The sequence below is a fragment of the Bubalus kerabau genome, chromosome 13 (assembly GCF_029407905.1).
Source record: "Bubalus kerabau isolate K-KA32 ecotype Philippines breed swamp buffalo chromosome 13, PCC_UOA_SB_1v2, whole genome shotgun sequence".
Classification (NCBI taxonomy): domain Eukaryota; kingdom Metazoa; phylum Chordata; class Mammalia; order Artiodactyla; family Bovidae; genus Bubalus; species Bubalus kerabau.
In genome coordinates this window covers 12876566-12891297 of record NC_073636.1, presented here as the reverse complement: position 1 = coordinate 12891297, position 14732 = coordinate 12876566, and the positions used below count along the sequence as shown (strand labels likewise).

Below are 14732 nucleotides of genomic sequence, written 5' to 3'. Positions count from 1 at the left end.
TCAATCCTTGTGTGGGGTTTTGGAGATAGAGAAAGGAAGGCTGAAGTGATGCTGACAGTGGAGGTCTTGTTCTCTATTTCCTGCTGATGGGTTATCTTGCCTTGTTTCTGGGTGAAATCCTGCCTTTTGCCGTTCTTGCTTATCTCAAGCCTTACTCTTAAATTTTGACACTTTTAAAACACTTGGAGAAGATGTAAGTGGGCTTCTTCACTTTATAATACATCCTCTAGTGGGTCGTTTTAGAGAGAAGTTCCAGGGTACAGAATTTTAATATTCTTAAGAGCTGATGGGTTCGTTTAGTTTAAAAAAAAAAAAATACATGTTGTAGCTTTAGAAAAGAGGGCAGAGTTGATGAATCAATTCTCTTTCTCGCTTGGGTGAAAAATGTGGCAGCCGCCCTAGTTTTAGAAACACCATCAAATTTGTATCCTCTTGACTTCGTGCTCTTAGGCAAGACCCAGGCACACTTAAAATGACAAATTGCAAGTGAAAAATGGGGAAACCCCGTGAGAAAGAGACACCATTAATGTGACTGAAAGATCTGAAGTCTGTTCAGACCATCCCAAGTGATGCTAATTGAAGAATGTCTTTATTGCTCGTTTTAGAGAACTTTTAACAAAATTGAGTAGGTGATCGATACACGGCTTGGAAATCTTGCGTACAGAGAACAAAGTCAGGAAGTCGCAGGTTCACGGGGCAAGAGGTTTATTGATTGCTGTAGTGCAGGATAATCATTGCTTTGTAGCCAGAGATAGCAGTTTGTTCCAGAGGGAATCGTGGGATGTGTTTTTGCACAAGGATTCTTGGTGGTGTGGTTTTCTGTCTTGCAGAGCTCATCGCATGGTATATCCCACAGCTGTACCTGCTTGATCTTTGTCATGGTTAAACTTGAAAGGCCTCCCAGACTATTTAACACAAGTGAAAGTGGTCCATGACACCTCATATATTTGTTTGAGATGCTGCATGGTGAAAGATTTTCTTACTGATCCCAGGAATCACAGGGTGGGAAAAGCAGGAACATGGAGGTGGAGCCAGACATGGGGGTTCTTGTCCGCCATTTCCTGTAGTGACCTGGGTAAGACCTCTCCATCTTCTCCTCTTTGAAATGAGAGGTGCTAGTGTATAATCTCTAAAGAGCTTTCCAATGTGACCTGCCTTGGTTTGTGATCCTCGGGAAGGAGAGGAGGAGGAGGGCACGGGTTTTGCTGTTGGGTACACGAAGAGTGGAGTTTGCTTTGGGATTAGATTCGGTGGAATTCCAGCCCGGGAGTCTGTGCAAAGCACAGAAGTCAGGTTTCTTTGTGACTGTTGGGGCCAGTGATGTTTCTGTGGATCAGGGAGCAAACTCGGTGGGGAAATCATGATGAGCATTTGAGTCCTTTGTTGCCTGCCATGGATAGAATTTCACTCGATACAGAATTGTAGACTCTGCTTCCTCTTTGGAACTCTGAGATCTGGGAGCCCTCAGTTTCTGAGAGACTAGTCAGGACGTGGATGTCAGTTTCAGCATACCGCTGGATTGAGCAAGAGGACGGGAGTTTTGGGTGATTTTATTAATGGGGAAGGGAGAGGACTGCCTTCTCTGGTCACATGTAGGGTGCAGAGCCCCAGTCTTTCAGGTCATTTTGGGATTCTTCAAGTAGCTTTCTGTCTTCTAAAGTCACCTCCCTGAAAAAGGGTCATTTTTAAAATTTTAGAGGATCTTTTACCAAGCATGTGGCATCTTTTGCAGTCCTGTATGTTCCTGCCTTGCTCTTTTTGTTTGTTTGCATTTATTTTGGCTGCCTTGGGTCTTAGTTGTGGCATGTGACATCTTTGTTGAGTCATATGGGATGTTGAGTCATACGGGAACTTCATCAAGGTGCACAGACTCTCTAGTTGTGGTGTATGGGCTTAGTAGGTGGAAATCTTGTGTACAGAGAACCAAGTACATCCCACAACTATACCTGGTTGATCACGCAGGCTTAGTTGCTCTGTGGCATATGGGATCTTAGTTCCCTGACCAGGGATTGAGCCAGCGTCCCATGCATTGCAAGGCAGATTCTGAACCACTGGTCTGCCAGGGAAGTCCCTGCCTTGCCCTTGTAAGTGAAATTAATCTTTGAATCAGTGCAGGCCATCATCACACCGTTGATATTAGGAGGAAGGAAGCAGCATGGCAGCAGCCCTGTGGTAGTTTGTTAAGAGAGATCCTTTAATAAAGACAGGTTCAGAGAGACTTGGATTTAGTGACCCACTGGCCATTCCAAGAGCAGTGTTCCTGCTCCAGAGCTAATAGTCACTAATCTTTCTTATTAAAAGTATTAAGGAGCACCGTACATTAAAGCCTCACTAAGTGCAGTGGAGGATGATAGCTCTTAATACCGGAGCAAAATGTAAAGCCATTTCAGCTTGCTGAATCAATACAGCTCGATTCATTCATAAGCACGTTCACGCTTGCAAAGGGCAGCTGCCAAATAATTATTGTTTATGGTGATAATGTAAGGAAATCATTTAACCCAGTGACTGTTTCACTGTTATTTGTTCAGAAGTAACAACATTGCCTCTTAACGTCTGGGCTTGGGGAGCGTTGGCATTCTGGCAGGTACCCACAGAATCCCGGAAAGGAATGCTCCTGTGAGATTGCACGTAAACACATTCGAGGATGCCCGTCCAAGTAATGCCTACCCTCCCAGCCCCTGGCTTATACATTGAGAGGTATCATATTTATGTGCGCTTTCTACTGTTGCAAGGAAATATTGGAATTCTGGTGCCTTAGGATTCATGCCACTAATTTTTATTTTCCCCATTATTAAAATTTCCATAATTTGAATTGCAAACTCTGCAGTCTTGCCAGAATGACTCTATTTGCCATTCGAGGTTGAATCAGAATGACTGGAGTTAGTTAATAGGTAACTTATTTGAATACAGGGATGTTTATTCATGAAGTGTTGGGAGAAAGTGTGACTGTGCCTTCCGTTAGGTTGTGGGACTGGATCCTGCCTGTTTGTGAAGCTGGTGCTGGACTATTTGGGGGAATTGTTGTTTTGGCTATAGTTGATTGTGAAATAAGAGATGTGGCCGTTGGTACACGAGACCCTATAATGTGAGTGGGTGACAGAACTTACCAGTCTGTAAGAGTTGGACACGACTGAGCGACTTCACTTTCACTTTTCACTTTCATGCATTGCAGAAGGAAATGGTAATCCACTCCAGTATTCTTGCCTGGAGAATCCCAGGGACAGGAGAGCCTGGTGGGCTGCTGTCTATGGGGTCGCACAGAGTCGGACACGACTGAAGCGACTTAGCAGCAGCAGCAGCAGCAGCCCTTGTTTAACTGTGGACTCAAACTAGACTTTGTGTTACATGAGACAATCAACATTTAAAATTCCTATTTTTAAAAAAAATTTAATGACATTTTACTAATACTAGCAAAACCTAAACAATCACATTGTTTTCATTGGCTGTCTAATATTGTAACTGGAATTTGGTTTGTACACTAATAAGAAAATTAAATATATATACTATAGAGTCAAAGAGAAAGGGTAAATCTAAGTGGACTCTTGGAGTTGACTAAATGTTAGATGGTTTAATGTGAAGAATCGAGAAAATTATTATTAAGAAAAGTGGTGGGTTTGGCTTTTTGAGATTTTTAAGACGAGGATAGAAAACTTCCGTCCAGACTGTTTTCCATTTTGTCATTTTTTGGAGGCAAATAAATGAAGAGATCTGTTCTGGAGTTTCCTTGCCAAATGGTAATCGTGAGATTATGTAAAGTTATGTAAATTGTATCAGATGCTATTTGGGTTTTTCTGCACCATGGGAAAATCGTAAGCACAGAGCGGGACTATGAGATTTTCCTTTTTGGTGTTAGTCATAAATGTGTTTATTTTCTTTTGCTTCCTAACCCTGCAGCATATGTACTTTAAATCAGGCTAGTGTTTAATTCTGTGTGGAAGTGAGGGTGAGTTAGTCCTGTGGGTTTCCTTGCCCTGTGGTCTGGTCCCTATTCCACATGGTTAATGCTGTCGGAGTCCCAAGCCTACCCGTCAGCTCTCTTCCTTGCTCCCCTACTTCCCACCTAGGGATCTTGGCCTCCGGCTGCTCCCGACTGGGCTTTGGTCCTGGTGGTCCCTTGTGGGGGGCTCTCAGCTCTCATTGGACCCTGTTCCTGCTGTGGGCAGACCCTTTACTACTGTGACCCTAGTGTAGAGCCTGCAAGAGAAGCCTCCACTCACCTTCAGACAGGCTCATCCCCCTTGGAACAGTGAGTCCTTGGGGACTGCCGTTTTCCCCAGTTTAGACGTTGACAGGTGAACCTCCCTGCTCTCTGACCCTGAGCCAGGAGCTGTCAGTGCCGTCTGTCCAGGAGCCTCAGTGTCCTCTGTCCTGGGGCCCCCAGTGTCCTCTGTCCAGGAGCCCTTAGTGTCCTCTGTCCAGGAGCCCTTAGTGTCCTCTCTCCAGGAGCCTCAGTGTCCTCTGTCAAGGGGCCCTCAGTGTCCTCTCTCCAGGGGCCCTCAGTGTCCTCTGTCCAGGGGCCCTCAGTGTCCTCTGTCCAGGGGCCCCCAGTGTCCTCTGTCCAGGAGCCCTTAGTGTCCTCTCTCCAGGAGCCTCAGTGTCCTCTGTCAAGGGGCACTCAGTGTCCTCTCTCCAGGGGCCCTCAGTGTCCTCTGTCCAGGGGCCCCCAGTGTCCTCTGTCCAGGGGCCCCCAGTGTCCTCTGTCCAGGGGCCCCCAGTGTCCTCTGTCCAGGGGCCCCCAGTGTCCTCTCTCTAGGAGCCTCAGTGTCCTCTCTCCAGGGGCCCTCAGTGTCCTCTCTCCAGGAGCCTCAGTGTCCTCTCTCCAGGAGCCCCCAGTGTCCTCTGTCCAGGGGCCCCCAGTGTCCTCTCTCCAGGGGCCCCCAGTGTCCTCTGTCCAGGGGCCCTCAGTGTCCTCTGTCCAGGGGCCCTCAGTGTCCTCTCTCCAGGGGCCCTCAGTGTCCTCTGTCCAGGGGCCCTCAGTGTCCTCTCTCCAGGGGCCCTCAGTGTCCTCTCTCCAGGAGCCTCAGTGTCCTCTCTCCAGAAGCCTCAGTGTCCTCTGTCCAGGGGCCCCCAGTGTCCTCTGTCCAGGAGCCCTCAGTGTCCTCTCTCCAGGGGCCCTCAGTGTCCTCTCTCCAGGAGCCTCAGTGTCCTCTCTCCAGGGGCCCCCAGTGTCCTCTCTCCAGGGCCCCTCAGTGTCCTCTGTCCAGGGTCCTCAGTGTCCTCTGTCCAGGGGCCCTCAATGTCCTCTCTCCAGGGGCCCTCAGTGTCCTCTCTCCAGGGGCCCTCAGTATCATCTGTCCAGGGGCCTCAGTGTCCTCTCTCCAGGAGCCTCAGTGTCCTCTCTCCAGGGCCCCTCAGTGTCCTCTCTCCAGGGCCCCTCAGTGTCCTCTGTCCAGGGGCCTCAGTGTCCTCTGTCCAGGAGCCCTCAGTGTCCTCTGTCCAGGGGCCCTCAGTGTCCTCTCTCCAGGAGCCTCAGTGTCCTCTGTCCAGGGGCCCTCAGTGTCCTCTCTCCAGGGCCCCTCAGTGTCCTCTCTCCAGGGGCCCTCAGTGTCCTCCGTCCAGGGGCCCTCAGTGTCCTCTGTCTAGGAGCCTCAGTGTCCTCTCTCCAGGAGCCCTCAGTATCATCTGTCCAGGGGCCCTCAGTGTCCTCTGTCCAGGGGCCCTCAGTGTCCTCTCTCCAGGGCGTCTGTCCAGTGTCGTCTGTCTAGGAAACCTCAGTGCCATCTTTCTGGTCTCCATCACGCTTCTACCTCCTTCTAGCCTTTTGGAGAGGTGCACTTCAATTTCTCTTCTTCCTCTGAGTTCCTAAACAAGCCTCTTGACCTCACACTGCTTCTTATGAAGGCTCTTATCATGGCTCCACGTTCCTGGGCCTTGCTGCCCTTCCAGGGTTGTGCCCTCCTTCCGTGACCGTGCCTCTGTTCCAGGCTCATTTCTCCAGTTTGCGTCCTTCTGTTTGGTCTCTGGGACAGTCTGCCTTGTTGGACTCCAGTTCTCTGCAAGTGACTGATGTGTGCATGGATTGTGTCCTGAGCCTAGAGCTTTGTGAAAGCTGGGCAAATACAGCTTGTATGCAAAATCCTGGGGGCTTAGACAGTGGGATTTCAGAGTAGAGTTTGGTGTTGTGTTGATCAGGGTTTTCCAGAGAATCAGAACGAATAGAAGCGTGCACATACACACACCCCACCCAACGTACCCAGATTTATTTTAACACACTGGCTCACCCTGCTGTGGAGGTTTGGCAAGTCCGCAGTCTGATGGGGGAGGCCAGCAGGCTGCAGACCCAGGGCAGAGTTACCATTCTAGTCCCGTGACCGTTTCCTGGAAAGACAGAAGACCTGTGGTTGCTGAGGAAGTCCAGAGCTTCCTGCTGGAGATTTCCCTCTTTCTGGGAGAAGTCAACCCTTCACACAGATTCTTCTCTGAAGACACAGCAGTTTAAAATTTTTATTTTTGCACGTTAGTTTTTTTGATGAAAATATTATAATTGTATCAGTTCAGTTCAGTTCAGTCGCTCGGTTGTGTCTGACTCTTTGCAACCCCATGAATCGCAGCATGCCAGGCCTCCCTGTCCATCACCAACTCCCGGAGTTCACTCAGACTCACATCAATTGAGTCAGTGATGCCATCCAGCCATCTCATCCTCTGTTGTCCCCTTCTCCTCCTGCCCCCAATCCCTCCCAGCATCAGAGTCTTTTCCAATGAGTCAACTCTTCGCATGAGGTGGCCAAAGTACTGGAGTTTCAGCTTCAGCATCATTCCCTCCAAAGAAATCCCAGGGCTGATCTCCTTCAGAATGGACTGGTTGGATCTCCTTGCAGTCCAAGGGATTCTCAAGAGTCTTCTCCAACACCACAGTTCAAAAGCATCAATTCTTCGGCGCTCAGCTTTCTTCACAATCCAACTCTCACATCCATACGTGACCACAGGAAAAACCATAGCCTTGACTAGACGGACCTTTGTTAACAAAGTAATGTCTCTGCTTTTGAATATGCTATCTAGGTTGGTCATAACTTTCCTTCCAAGGAGTAAGCGTTTTTTAATTTCATGGCTGCAGTCACCATCTGCAGTGATTTTGGAGCCCAAAAAAATAAAGTTTGACACTGTTTCCCCATCTATTTGCCATGAAGTGATGGGACCAGATGCCATGATCTTTGTTTTCTGAATGTTGAGCTTTAAGCCAACTTTTTCATTCTCCTCTTTCACTTTCATCAAGAGGCTTTTTAGTTCCTCTTCACTTTCTGCCATAAAGGTGGTGTCATCTGCATATCTGAGGTTATTGATATTTCTCCTGGCAATCTTGATTCCAGCTTGTGCTTCTTCCAAGCCAGAGCTTCTCATGATGTACTCTGCATATAAGTTAAATAAGCAGGGTGACAATATACAGCCTTGACGTACTCCTTTTCCTATTTGAAACCAGTCTGTGGTTCCATGTCCAGTTCTAACTGTTGCTTCCTAACCTGCATATAGGTTTCTCAAGAGGCAGATCAGGTGGTCTGGTATTCCCATCTCTTTCAGAATTTTCTACAGTTTATTGTGATCCACACAATCAAAGGCTTTGGCATAGTCAATAAAGCAGAAATAGATGTTTTTCTGGAACTCTCTTGCTTTTTCGATGATCCAGCGGATGTTGGCAATTTGATCTCTGGTTCCTCTGCCTTTTCTAAAACCAGCTTGAACATCTGGAAGTTCATGGTTCACATGTTGCTGAAGCCTGGCTTGGAGAATTTTGAGCATTACTTTACTAGCATGTGAGATGAGTGCAATTGTGTGGTAGTTTGAGCATTCTTTGGCATTGCCTTTCTTTGGGATTGGAATGAAAACTGACCTTTTCCAATCCTGTGGCTACTGCAGAGTTTTCCAAATTTGCTGGCATATTGAGTGCAGCACTTTCACAGCATCATCTTTCAAGATTTGAAATAGCTCAACTGGAATTCCATCACCTCCACTAGCTTTGTTGGTAGTGATGCTTTCTAAGACCCACATGATTGCACATAAATGAAAGAAAGTGTAAGTCACTCAGTTGTGTCTGAGTCTTTGCAACACCATTGACCATACAGTCCATGGAATTCTCCAGGCCAGAATACTGGAGTGGGTAGCCTTTCCCATCTCCAGGGGATCTTCCCAACCCAGGGATCAAACCCAGGTCTTCAGTATTGCAGGCAGATTCTTTACCTGCTGAGCCATAGGGAAGCCCTCACATAAGTATATTTGTATGATTTAATCTCAGATGATTTCTGTGAATAGTAGACAAATTATGTGTCTGGAGTTTTCTCTTTTATTTTTTTAAGTAGACATGATTTTGCTGAACTGAAGGCAGAAACAAATTTTATGGACTCTCTCTCTCCACACACACACATACATGCACACATATATTCACACATATAAAACAGTTTACTGATTTATTTTATTACTCATCCAAACATTGCTAGCCCATCAGCAGAACATCCAGACAAGTGATCATAATTAAATTTAGTAATCTTTGGCATTTTGCCAGCCTGCAGTCATATATAAGCCACAGATTTTTACATCCTTTTTGATTCTGTCCACTGAAGATGTATTTGTCAGTGTCGGCAGATAGAACGTAATTCACAGTCAGTTTGCTTTGATTAATAAGTTAAAAGTATTTCCATGTGGAAATGGTCCATGTCTGTGGACCTGAACGTGCGCTCTTGCCCTGGGCTCCAGACCTGTTACCAGCAGTGGTTTCCAGCGGCATTTCCCAAGTCGTTTGTGCACTGACATCTTTCCCAGGGTTGCTGTGCACGGGTCGACTGGGGGAATCAGCTTCCATCTGCCTGGAGTGTCCCCATCGCTGTTCCTCCCCTGCCTCAGCCATCCTTTATCCACTTTGGAGAAGGATGCGTCCCTAGGGTGTATGCTTTGTGATACTAAACACAGACTCTCTGTTTGCAGCGATTCCTCCTTTTCTCAAGGCCTCACCCTGACTCTCCACCCTTAACAGTAACATATGACAATTACCTTTTTATGCGTAATCATCAGATATTTGTAATGTTATAGATTGTTTTTTGCTCGGGACTAAAAACAGCTGGCAGTGGCCTAAGCTGAAAGGAAATTCTTATTCTGTGATCAGAGAAATCTTGAGAAGTTTAATTATGTTTTACAGTTTTTGTCACGTATGGATTTTTGTGGTTGTTGCAGAGAAGAAAAGTCAGAGGAACCATAAAAGACTTTGGGGAGGGACTTCCTTTGTGGTTCAGTGGCTGAGACTCCCTGCTCCCAATGCAGGGGGCCCGGGTTCGATCCTTGGTCCAGAAACCAGATCTCACATGCCACAACTAAGATTCTGCATGCAGCAACTAAGACCCAGCACAGACTTTGGGGAGGTGGCTCAGATGGTAGACAATTTGCCTGCAATGCCAGAGACCTGGGTTCAATCCCTGGGTTGGGAAGATCCCCTGGAGGAGGGCATGGCAACCCACTCCAGTATTCTTGCCTGGAGAATCCCCATGGACAGAGGAGCCTGGCAGGCTGCAGTCTATGGGGTCGCAAAGAGCTGGACACGACTGAGCGACTAAGCACATGTTAGGCTAAGAGTCTGAGGATCTGTGACTTCAAGGAGAAAAAGGAACGCTACACAAATTAACCGGTAAGGAGCTTATTTATGTCTGTTTGAAAATGTATGATGGGAGCAGTTATTCCGTTGAATATATTTTATGGGAGTGATAGAGCAATTTTATTCAAAATGTCATGTCAGCAGTACGTAGGAAATGACATCCTTTGCAACTGTTTAAAGCAGTGAGAAATTTTAGAATGCCAAATTGAGAACACTTGAAGCGGAACCATCAGATCTTCAAAAGTAGAGCCTCGGAGGTTTCCATTCGTCCTGAGTAGCTGTGCTCGGGGCCTTGTGGGTCTCTGAACGTTTTGTACTCCCCTCACCCTCCCACCCCTGCCCCTTTGTATCCATCCTGGATACAGGGTGAGATCTGACGGCCCTCAAACCACCTCTGACCTCTCTTTCTCCCTGACTCTCCTGTGCTCTCTCTCATCTTGTCCGCTCATTATGACAGTTTTTCTTGTGATTTAGATGATTATAAGTCCTCAGGGCTTCAAAAGTGCTTACCATCATAGGACTTTGGTGGGTTTATATGTATGTCGTTGAATTTCTTTGGTCGTGGTAAAGGACACATCTCGAAGCTCTTCCCTGATGGGGCAAGGACCTGGCAGAGGAAGGTCTTGGGTTGATGGGCAAGGACCCTGTCCGGGGTGCCAGCAGCCACTTCGGTCCACAGAGGATGCCACTGTCCTAGAATGGAGCGATTTTTATATCCATCTATGAAAGGTTATTTATGGAGGCTCTACTATGTGCCTGATTTTTTTTTTTTTGTTTGAATATACAGTATGGTTAATATTAAGCATTTTGTATGAAGCACGTTTGTAATGCAGTCAGCTTTTTGGTGGACGGCATGGACTCATCATGATGAACTTATTTTTGGAAAGGATGTTTCGTGCAGGGCTGATGTCATGATTTATTTGTCAGTCCTTTCTGCTTGGCCTTTCATTCCTGAGGCTCTCACTTGTCTGGCTCAGAGGTATGAGAAGTTGATTTGAAATTCAGGAAACATGGGTATCGTCTCTCTCCTTGTTTGGGTGGGAGATTTTTTGAGCGCTACTTCTTTTCCAGTTTTAAAATTTATCTTTTTTTGTTATAAGTATGTAACGAATTACTTACTATTTATATCTGTTTGGTTGCTCTGATTCTTCCTTGCTCTCTGGTTCTTCCTTGCTATGTGGGCTCCCTCTGGTTTTGGAGAGTAGGGGGCCACTCCCCAGTTGCGGTGCAAGGGGTTCTCACTGAGGTGGCATCTCTTGTTGTGGACCACACTCTCTAGGGCTCTAGAGCACAGGCTCAGTAGTTGTGGTTAGTTGACCCTCAGCCTGTTGAATCTTCCGGATCAGGGATTGGACCTGTGTTCCATGCATTGGCAGGTGGGTTCTTAGCCACCAGACCACCAGGGAAGTTCTGTTCTAGGCATTTTTAAAGGGTGGCTAGCCTGCAGTGGAAATTGATGAGAGTTGGACATTGACTTGCTTGATAATGGGACTCTGACCCTTGACTTCTGGGGTGATCTACTAATAGCTAAATGGAGGGGCTCCTGGACTGGATTCTGCTGGTGTTTCAGTAAAATAAGTTGGTGTTTCTGTGGCTGACTTCTGTGCAGTAAGAGTGCTCCTTAGGTCTGAATGGAGGCGTGCATTGGCCTGGTGAGTGGCTCAGCTGTGCCTCTTGCTGAAAGTAGGACCCTTGGAAAAAAGTCACTTAACCTCTTGGCGTCACACTCCCTGTATCTTTAAAATGGCTAATTAATACCTGACCTTGGTGATGGTGTCAGCAGCAGCTTGCATGGCAGATGCAAAACCTCTCTGTAGCTGTGAAGTCGGAAGGGCACTTAGCCTCACGTTTTTGTTTTTGTTTTTTTCTTCTATCTTAAGTGGGAGAAGCTCTGATGGTCCACCCTAAATAGGTGGGGACAGAGGGAGCTATCAGAGGGAGGATGTGTCTGTATCTAGCATGAAGAATCTGGAAAAACAGCTCCAAAGGCGCAGACACCCCTCACTTAGCTGGAAGCTCCCCCCCCACCCCCGCCCACCTGTGCTCAGGCCCCAGGACACTGAGAAGGAATGGCCTTTCCCTCCCTGTGATCTCGGAGAACTTTGGTCACATTTCTTTTCAAACCGTTATCTTTGCCTGTGTTGTAGTTGTTTATGGATCTGTGATGGCACCCATTTGATGACAAAAGTAAGACTTTGTGAACATTGTGTAACTTAGAAATGCATCTTTTGGATCCTGATATTACTGCCTAACTGTGTGAACTTGCACTGGGTACATCCTTTCTAAACTTTGTGACCTTCAGTGTGCTCATTTGCAACTTGGGGATCATGATAGCTGTCTTATCATGGATTGTGTAGTGTATCAAATGGGCTTTGTGTGACTGCGTCAGAGCCGTGCTGAGAATGTGGGAGGAGGTGGAGATATGCTGGTTTTTCTTTCCTTCATCCTTATAGTTAAGGGTGGTATCTTCTCTGTCTTTTACAAGTTATTTATTTCTTGCTGTAGAGCAGTTTATTGTTTTCGAGCAGTTTTAGGTTCACAGCCAGAGGAAGAGAAGGTACAGAGGTTTCCCATCTCCTGTGTGACCACCTCCACCGCATCCCCACCATCAACATCCCCGCCAGGTGGTACTTCTGGTGCAGTTGATGAACCTGCACTGACACTCGTCGTCACCCAGAGCCCACAGTTGACAGTAGGGGTCACTGTTGCTATTGTGGGACTTCCCTGGTGGCTCAGATGGTAAAGAATCCACCTACAATGCAGGAGAACCAGGTTCAATCCCTGGGTCGGGAAGATACCTTGGAGAAGGGAATGGCAACCTTCTCCAGTACTCTTGCCTGGAGGATTCCATGGACGGAGGAACCTGGTGGGCTGTGGTCCATGGGGTCGCAGAGAGTCGGACATGTCTGAGTGACCAGCACTTCTTCAACACTTCTTGGTGCTGTGTGTTCTGTGGGTTTGGACAAAAGTATAATGATGTGTGTCCTCTATGACGGTGCCGTACAGAGCAGTTCTATGGCCCTAAAAATCTTCTGTGCTTTACCTTTGCATCCCTCCCCACCCCAGCCTTCAGCAGACACTGATCTCCTGTCTCCATAGTTTTGCATTTTCTGTGTTGACGTATAGCTGGAATCACACAGCCTCTTGTTTTTATGCCTCGCACAGACTTAAAGCTCTGTCCTTGCTACGTGGGTAAAGAGCAAAGCCTCTGAGCTACCACCACGACGACAGCAGGGTCTAATTGGTAGGAGTGCATGCATGTTGTTTTTTGAAGAGCCTTTAAATACAGTCATGCTCACACACTCCAGTTACACTGCTTGATCTTGATACTTTGCATGTCAGTTTTTTGGTGGTGAGAGGCGGGGAGGAGAGCTGTGAGTCACTCAACCTCACAGATAAGTGACCGACAGCCCATCTGCAAGGGAGGAGAGAGAGACATGGGGAAACATGGATGCCAGCCCAAGGGCAGTGTCATGCCATGGACTGGTGAGCAAACAGCCCAGTGGTAGGTCTGGAGGATCTGGGGTTATTACACAGTGCCTTGGGTGCGTGTTCAGTCATGGCTGACTCTTTGCGACCCCATGGACTGTAGCGGACCAGGCTCCTCTGTCCCTGGAATTTTGTAGGAAATAATACTGCAATGGGTTCCCATTTCCTATTCCTCGCACAGACTTAAATCAGATGCTGTTGATTTTTGTGTTTCGAGATGTCATGAGCTGTGTTGGTCAACCAGAGGGATAGGCATGGAACCTGGACTGGGGGGACACCTGCTGAGCTGAGACTCAGGCTAACCTGGAGCACGGCTGGCTGGGTCCACAATTAAGGCAAAGGATGTGACCATTCAGCTGTCGATTGAGATTGATTTTCTAAGATGACACAGGCAGATTCTCTCTGGTGGATGGTGCATCCATATGAGAGGTCCAGGTGATACTCCAAGCCTAAGAACAAAGCAAGACCCTGATCCATGGGATGGGCTCCTTGGAAGAAAAATCTAGAACCTACAGCAGTGTTAAGCACTGGACTGGGAAGCTTTTAGGTAGGGTCAGAGCATGACCTGACCTCATAAATGGGTTAGCAGAGGTGGGAAGAAGGAGCTAAAATGGGGCTGTTCACTACTTCCTGGGGCCCTGAACAGATTCCTAGGATAAAGCAGGGTTGGCAGGGCCATGTGTATGCACCCTGGGAGTGAAAAATGGATAGGGAGATTCATAAATACCATAGGTTCCTGAGACCTCAGAGTTGGTGGGAACACTCTGATCTGGAGAATGGGGGAGTGAGCCCCCCAGACAAGGATCTTGAGTGTTTTGTCATTATCTCTTATCAACTGACAGAGCATTAAGCATATTTGGTTAAATAATACAAATTAAAAAAAAACAAACATATTTATACAGCGATGACAACCAGCCTCCAGAAGCCCATCGTGGATTGTACAAACAAGTTATAGCCATTAAAATAATCTGTAATTATTTTTTCGACTAGACAGTATGTCGAATCATTAGCATCTGTTCAGCTTATTTCTCAGAAAATTATGTGTTGGGTATCTTTTGAGTCTGTCATAAAGCAAAATAATCACACCAGCTTCCCTCATCACCTTCAATCATAAGCAAAACAAAACTGTTTGAAAGTCTCCAAAGAAAATCACGGTTATTTAAAACTTACTTTCGGGTTCAAATGTTTTCTTGCCCTGTAAAGGTCATGGGATGAGGCATATGCCTTGTGTGTTATGTCGAGCAATAGGTAATCACAGCTTTGTTTTGTGAAATCTGAAAAGCAACCCTGTCTTAAGATTCTTCATTTGTACATCCAAGGTGTGTAATTTTTTTAGCATCAAAATTAATTTTCAGTCCCTAATGTACATGGAGCTTTAGAGCTGTAAGTTCTGCTAATGGTTCTTTCAGTGTATGTATTTATGTGTCTTTTCTTGGGTGGATTTCTTCGAAGCATTTCTGAAGGCAGAATGTTCACATAAATAACCAAGCAGCAAATAAATGTCAATTAAAAATTCTGTTAACGTAACTGGCAGGAGTCCTTTAACAAATATTTAAGTACAGTATATTTAGATTAAATTTAATTCAGGGGGAGATGCTTGCCTGCTTAGCTTCCCAAAGTAGCTCATCTTTCTTCTATAGCAGAAGAATATTTTATTTTACATTTCAGA

The 14732-nt window shown here is 46.5% G+C and overlaps 1 protein-coding gene across 4 annotated transcripts in view; it reads left to right on the top strand.

Moving 5' to 3' along the window:
- Positions 1 to 14732, top strand: part of SFMBT2 (Scm like with four mbt domains 2) — a 181267-nt gene that overhangs the window by 29984 nt on the left and 136551 nt on the right. The window lies entirely within an intron of this gene.